The sequence below is a fragment of the Vitis vinifera genome, chromosome 13 (assembly GCF_030704535.1).
Source record: "Vitis vinifera cultivar Pinot Noir 40024 chromosome 13, ASM3070453v1".
NCBI lineage: Eukaryota > Viridiplantae > Streptophyta > Magnoliopsida > Vitales > Vitaceae > Vitis > Vitis vinifera.
In genome coordinates, this window is record NC_081817.1 from 14,806,135 (window position 1) to 14,813,463 (window position 7,329).

The window sequence follows — 7,329 nt, forward strand, 5'->3', positions numbered from 1 at the left end:
AGTCTACCAACCAGCCTCTAGTACATTCTTTTATCCACCATTGGTTCATTTTTAGCTTCTCCTAACTTGTGGTTTGGATCAATTGGGGTAGAGACTGGTTTACACCCAATCTTCCCTGTTTCTGTCAATAAATCAGTCACATACTTTTGTTGAGAGATGAAGATCCCTTGTGTGGAATATGCCACCTCAATACCGAGGAAGTACTTCAGTTTCCCTAGTTCCTTTATTTCAAACTTTGTTGCTAATCTCTGCTTCACTTCATGCTTTTCTCTCTCATCATTTCCAATCACTATGATGTTGTCAACATAGACTAGAAAAGCAGTTACTCCCCTTGTAATCGAGTGCTTGATGAAGAGAGTGTGGTCACCTTGGCTTTGTTTGTACCCGGACTCTTTCATGACTTTTGCAAATCTCCCAAACCAAGCCTTGGGAGATTGTTTTAGCTTATACAGGGCTTTCTTCAGCTTGCACACCTTGTTACTTATGTTTTCCTCAAATCCTGGTGGGATGTTCATGTAAATCTCTTCATCTAAATCACCATGAAGAAATGCATTCTTAACATCATACTGTAGGAGTTGCCAATTGTAGTGGGCAGCCATTGACAACAGGATTCTTACAGTATTCATTTTTGCAATTGGAGCAAAAGTCTCCTGATAATCAACTCCATAAGTTTGAGTGTACCCTTTGGCTACCAATCTTGCTTTATGTCTCTCTAAAAATCCATCAGCCTTATATTTCAGTGTGAAAATCCACTTGCAATCAACAATGTTTTTCCCTTTCGGTCGTTCAACAATCTCCCATGTTTTATTCTTTTTTTATGCACTCATCTCTTCTCTCATAGCATCCTTCCATTCCCTTTTTGTCAATGCCTTAGAAACAGTGTTAGGAATGATAGTGGTTTTTAGACTCACAATAAAATTCTTGTGGCTGGTGATAGGTGCTTAAGAGACACATAGTGTGATAGTGGATAAAGTGGTCGGTTAGAGCATTCTCTGGTGCCTTTTCTGACAGCAATGGGAAGGTCTAGGTCTAGGTTGTTTGTTGAGTTAGTGGAAGTTTCACCAGGTTGTGTATGTAAAGGTGGGTCTGATCTTACCGTGATTTCATTCCCAAGGTCTGAGTTGGATTCTTGGACTTGCTTTTGTTCTGGAATGGCCTTTTCCCTTGAATACACCTTAGGAAACTGTGGAAAATTGTGAGTGACACTGGCTGGAACAGAGGATGACACAAGCTCTTCATCAACATGGGTTGAGACATGAGGAAGATCAAGAGGTTGAGTGACACTGGCTAGAATAGAGGATGACACAGGTTCTTCATCACCATGGGTTGAGACATGAGGAAGATCAAGAGGTTCAAAGGACTCATAAGGACTATCTTCCATCATTGAAATCTCCCCCTGAAGAGAGGACTTGTGGAAAAAAGGTTTATTTTATCTGAAGGTGACATATGCAGAGATGTAAAATTTTCTAGTTGAGGGATTGTAACACTTGTATCCTTTTTGAGTGGATGAGTAACCAAAGAAGACACATTTTATAGCTCGGGGGTCTAGCTTGTCTCTATGTTGGCTGTGGACATGAACAAATGCAGTGCACCCAAATACCCTAGGAGTGAGCCTATTTGAGGTTCTGAAGTGTGGATAGAAACTCTTAAGTATCTCGACAGGGCTTTTGTTGTCTAATACTCGTGAGAGAATTCTATTTATCATGTATGGGGCAGTAAGAACAACTTCCCCCCAATAGGACTTAAGAACATTCCCTTGAAAGAGTAAGACTCAAGTTGTGTTGAGTAAATGCCCATTTTTCCTCTCGGCTACCCCATTTTGTTGGGGTGTGTTAACACATGATGAGTCATGGAGAATGCCCTGTGATTGAAAATAGGGTGACAAAATCTGGTTGAAGTAATCTCTAGCATTGTCTGTCCTAAAGCTTTTTATTTTAACCCTAAATTGGTTTTGAACCATTGAGTGGAAATTAGGTATAACAATGCTAACTAACATCATATTTTTGTTTAAGAAGAAAGATCCATGTAACCCGAGTGCAGTCATCAATTAAGGATACAAACCAACGAGCCCCATAAACATTAGGTATAGTCGAAGGACCCCATATGTCACTATGAATCAAATGAAAAGGATGAGAACTTCTTTTATTGCTAATAGGAAAAGATACATGAGTATGTTTTGCCAATTCACAAGTTTCATAATGAAACTCAGAAATATCTAATCCTTGGAACAAATGACGAAACATGACCTTTAAAACCTTAAAAGATGGATGACCTAGACGTAGGTGATACAACCAAATGGTATCTTTATTTGAGGAACTAAGAAGAGACAACAACAAATTATTACTAGTTTTCTGAGATGATTCAAGGTGGTAAAGACCGCTCATTTCCTTAGCAAGTTCAATCCTCCTCCCCGAGCCTTGTTCTTGAAGAACACAATAAGAAGGAAAAAAAATAGCATAACATTTAAGATCATGGGTAAGCTTTTGAACGGAAACAAGGTTGGCCGATAATTTTGGTACATGGAGGACATTTTTAAGAATAAGGGTAGGTGTGATGTATATGTCTCCGAAACCTACAACGGTAACTAAAGAGCCATTGACCACTACAATTTTCTTGTTACTTGGGCTTGGGGTATAGGTATTGAAAAGTTGAGATTTGGAGGTCATATGGTTTGTGGCATCGGAGTCTATTATCCAAGAGTCATCATTAACTTTGTGTGAGGCATTTATACAAAAAGAGAATGAAGGTGTACCTGAATTTTCCAACATCTTCCACGAAAAAACTTGATCTCTTAGAATTAAGGCAGATCGCGAAACAAAAAAATCAATAGCAATGAAGGCTGGTAAAAGAACACGTCAATAAAAAAAAATCCAGCTATGAAGGCCAGAAAAATGGTGATGAAGGCCAGAATGATGCCCATGTCTTAAAAACCTACAACTCTGATACCATGACATGAAATATGGGATGAAAAATAATAAGTTCTCTCTCTCTTAGATTGACTATACACACGGTTTATATAGGAGATTACAAGAGAAGAAATAGGAAACAAGAGACATAATAGGAAACTAACTTATTCCTAAACTAACTTATTTCTAAATCATAAAACTATCTATTTACAGAAATAGGAAACTAACATAATAGGAAAAAAAATTCTCCTAAATAAATAAAAAAAGCTAAAAGAAAACAAGCTTCATTAGAAGAAGGTAGTCAAAGTTTGAACTCTTCAGTCCACCCATCTACAAGGCCTTGACCTAATGCTTGTAGTGCATGACTCAGACTAAGGGTTTACAACCATGAAAATAAGTTCTAGTTGAAATGAAAATCAATTGCCTCAACAACAGATCAACTGGGTTTGATTGCTCCTTTGTGGGTCTTTGCAGTCAGATGATTCAGATGGGTTATTTCTCATGTCAAAAGGCCTATTTATGGTTTATTAGGCTAACAATGGAGAAGCGCCAACATGCAACTCTAGTTGCGTGGTTTGAAACCCTAATAATCCACACTACATATCCTCATTTCTTCTCATGGATACTCCTTTTGGTCCTTGTAGCCATGACTTGTTTAAGTGGAAGCTTGTTTTAATCCTCGTCACCACTCGCTCAAGAGAGACCATGTTCAACAATAAACAACTAAACTAGGGGTAGGATAGTTTAGGAGTTGAGGGTTGTAGCTGTTAGGATAGAGCCCTTGAAAGCATGACATCATGTAATAAATTTGGAATTCATTATTTATTTAATGGTGTTCTAGTTTCACTTTTATCTATCTTTATTCCATGTATTATACTCTATGAGCATTCTTGCCTATTTCTTTTGCATTGTACGTGACTTAGGTGCATTAAGAGTTGCATAAAAGATCTAAGTCATGGGTTCCTTGCAAATAGATGACTTGTTCACAGTCGGTTCATGGGCCTAGGCAACCCATTAAAGGCCGTAGTGCACCACTTCCTAATTGGAGGGATGACTGGTCTTGGCTATTAGGATAGATTCCCCATGGTGAGTACACTAGTGTGTATGGCTGCACATTGGATAGGACCTATGGTGAGTTATGACTTAAGGTTATCAAGTAGTCATGACTCCACCAAGTTGCTTCATTGTATTGTCATTCAACCTTGAGAGAATATTGAGCTTATACTAAAGTTAGTAGTGGCTTTGACCTACGGGTGAGATCATAAGTTGATCATATATTCCCTACGGATTGGGTCACTATTCATGGAAGCCGATAGCAATAGGTATTAGCAATAAAGACACCATGATATCTCTTGGGATTGAGATAGTGTGTCCCCCTTGGAGGATCCTAAGGAGGTGAATTCATGGAAACTATGGCCATAGTAGTTCCTTAAGTGAAACTTGACATAGGCTCTTTGAGAGTTAAGATATGTCAATTAAACACACATAGGAGGATCTGTAACTCAAGGATGGTAGAGGTAGTCTTGAAAGGCTGATAACTTTCATCTTGTTAGACTACGAACACTAGTTCATAGAGAGACTAAACATAATGGATAATAGGTTAGGGACTCGAGCACTTGGTGTCTTGTTATTTATATAGGATACTGGAGTTCAATTGATTATCTGTAGTGTGAAATTTTTTCAACACATCTCAAGAAGGATATTCAAGAGGGTTTTGGGAAATTTTGGTTGGCGTCTTCTAGAAAAGGAATGAGGGGGGCTGGTAAAAGGAAGGATTTGAGTACACCATATAGAGGATCAAGGATGTTTTTGCAAAAAAGATCACAGGTTTTTGGCAAAACATTAGCAACGTTCTGAGTGAGTATCTGCTTTGGGATTAAAGAAAAAAAGAAAAGCTTTTTTTTTGGAAGGGAACGAGGCTGGTTTTCTGGGGAAGATATTGATTTGGTGAAAGGAGGAGAAAGAAACATAGAAAAGGTGGGATTTTTCGGCCGAGACCGAGAGAAAGGTGATTTCCAGAGGAAGAGGAAATTTTGAACGTTCGAGGGAGTGATTTTGAAGAGATATCAAGTATTCTGGACGGTTATTTTTCAAAGGAGATTCAGGCTGCTGTTTTGGAGTGAATGAATCCATGTTTCAAAAAGGATTTGGGACAGGCTACAATCTCTGGGAAAAAACTAGATAGGACGCCACTTGGAAAAGGGAGATGGGAGCACTATTGACATTGGGTATTTACATTATAAAAGTTTTCATTTTATAATGTAAGTTTTAGTTAATTTTTTAATGTTAATCGGAAAGCTAGTGTTTTTAGAAATATTTTAGTTTTAGATATTATTTTAATGTAGATAAAAATTAGAGTTTTAAATATTTTAGTTTTCGATTTTCTTTAATGTTAATGAAAGAATTGAATTTTATTTATTTTTTTAGTTTTAGATATTATTTTTTTGACACATTACTTTGACTTTATCCATTTGAGAGATCTCTTAGATGGATAATATTATATTATCTTCTCTTTCTCTAATATCTTCCTAAAATGATAAGAATTGTTTTTTCCAAAGTTACGTATACAACATTTAAACGCCAAGTATTACTATTTCTAATTATTTTAGATGTTTTTTTTTAACAATAAAATCTTATAATAAGATATCAATTCATAATATTTTGTTGTCATGTATGGTACCATCCCACTCTATTAACGTATATTCATCATATTTTATGAAACTTTTAGATATTAACTTGACTTTAAAGTTAAGTTAACCTATAGTAAGATAATCAAGAAACTTATATGCAATTCAATATGCTGAATTGTTCTCATAATTTTAATTGAGAGATGTCCAATTACAAGCTTTTTAACGACAACAATATAACATATAATTTATTGGAGCTAGAACTATTGCAACTGTTGGCATTATACTTGCCCTCGAATGCATTTCCCTTAAATGAAATGACTTTGTGAGCTTAGTGTTGTCACTTATGATCCATTTTTCCGTAGCAGGATTAAGTAATTTGCATACGTCTTGTAAAATTAAATTTTGAATTTCAAAGCCTCTCTAAGGTAATATTTATAATTAATAGAAGCTTAGAACTTTAGAGGTTATCATTATTAATAATAAGCTTATATTTATTTGAAAATAGAAAACAAAAGTGGTAAAAAAACTTTTGAATGTCACATTCCTAGAAAATGCTAAATTTTTGTTGATTTTTTAGGAAGCTTATATAGCACCTATTTTTTAGTTTTGTTATGAAATTTATTACTATATTTGTTGATCAACTTATTTAGCCATATGATTATTCTATTCACCTTTGAGTAGAAAATTATATAAAATTTTCAAAATTTGAGGCATTATGAGTTGAATTAATCTTACCTCAAATATGAAAAACAAAATAGTTATGAAATAGGAATGATATACTAAATCACAAAGTCCAAGTAATTTATTCATACTAATAAAATTTACCATGTTTACATGGTTGGACATAATAATAAAAGTACTTATTTAGATGTAGGATAATGGAAGAACTAGTAGGTGGATGACCAGAATCTCTAACAATTGTAATAGCAAAGACATTGTACACTTGTAGGATTATGTGGTGGTATTCCAAGGCATGTATAATTTACAAAGTTGGGATGTTTTCCTCGGCAATCACTCCCACATTTTGGTAGAGTAACACAGGGAAATGCATCCGAGCACACCTTTGCTTCAACTGCAAATTTTATTCATAAATAAAATATTATGGAGAATGAAAACTTATCATAAAAATTAATGGACATAATTATTACTTTATGCCAATTCAAAAAAGAATATGTAAGCTATGAGAATCCAAATCTCAATATGAGGAATATAGGCTATAATCAACCGTTAATAATTTTGATTTTGAGAATTTTATATTAAAATTTTGACTTTTGTAAACTATTTTTCATAACAAAAAATTGACTCTTGAAATGTCTAAATTTCAAGAATTTAAACATGTAAATAATTTTTTGTTTTAAATTTGACATGAATAAAAGAAAAAGTGATAGGTTTTTTTAAACATATTATTAGTCTTCATTATACTTAAAGCAGTGAACAATATTGTAAATGTCATTTTATTTATTTTATTTTAATAATTCGATTAACCTACTACAAAATAAAATGATAAAATTTACTAGATCATATAATTTCAAAGGTTTAGATAAAAGAAACATATGTTGAAAGTGATTAAAATTATACGATGAATTTAATTTATCTTAAAATTAACGTTTCAAAAAAGAAAGAAAATATTCTATCACATGTTAAGAAAGACAAACATGAGGAAGAGGCATGGGAAGAGTAGAAAGTGGCACATGGTAAATAACTTCGATTGTCATCGAAATAAGTCAATAACAACTTCAATAACAATTTTTCTACACTAGAATTGTCTTAACTAATCTATATTTATAAGTCTA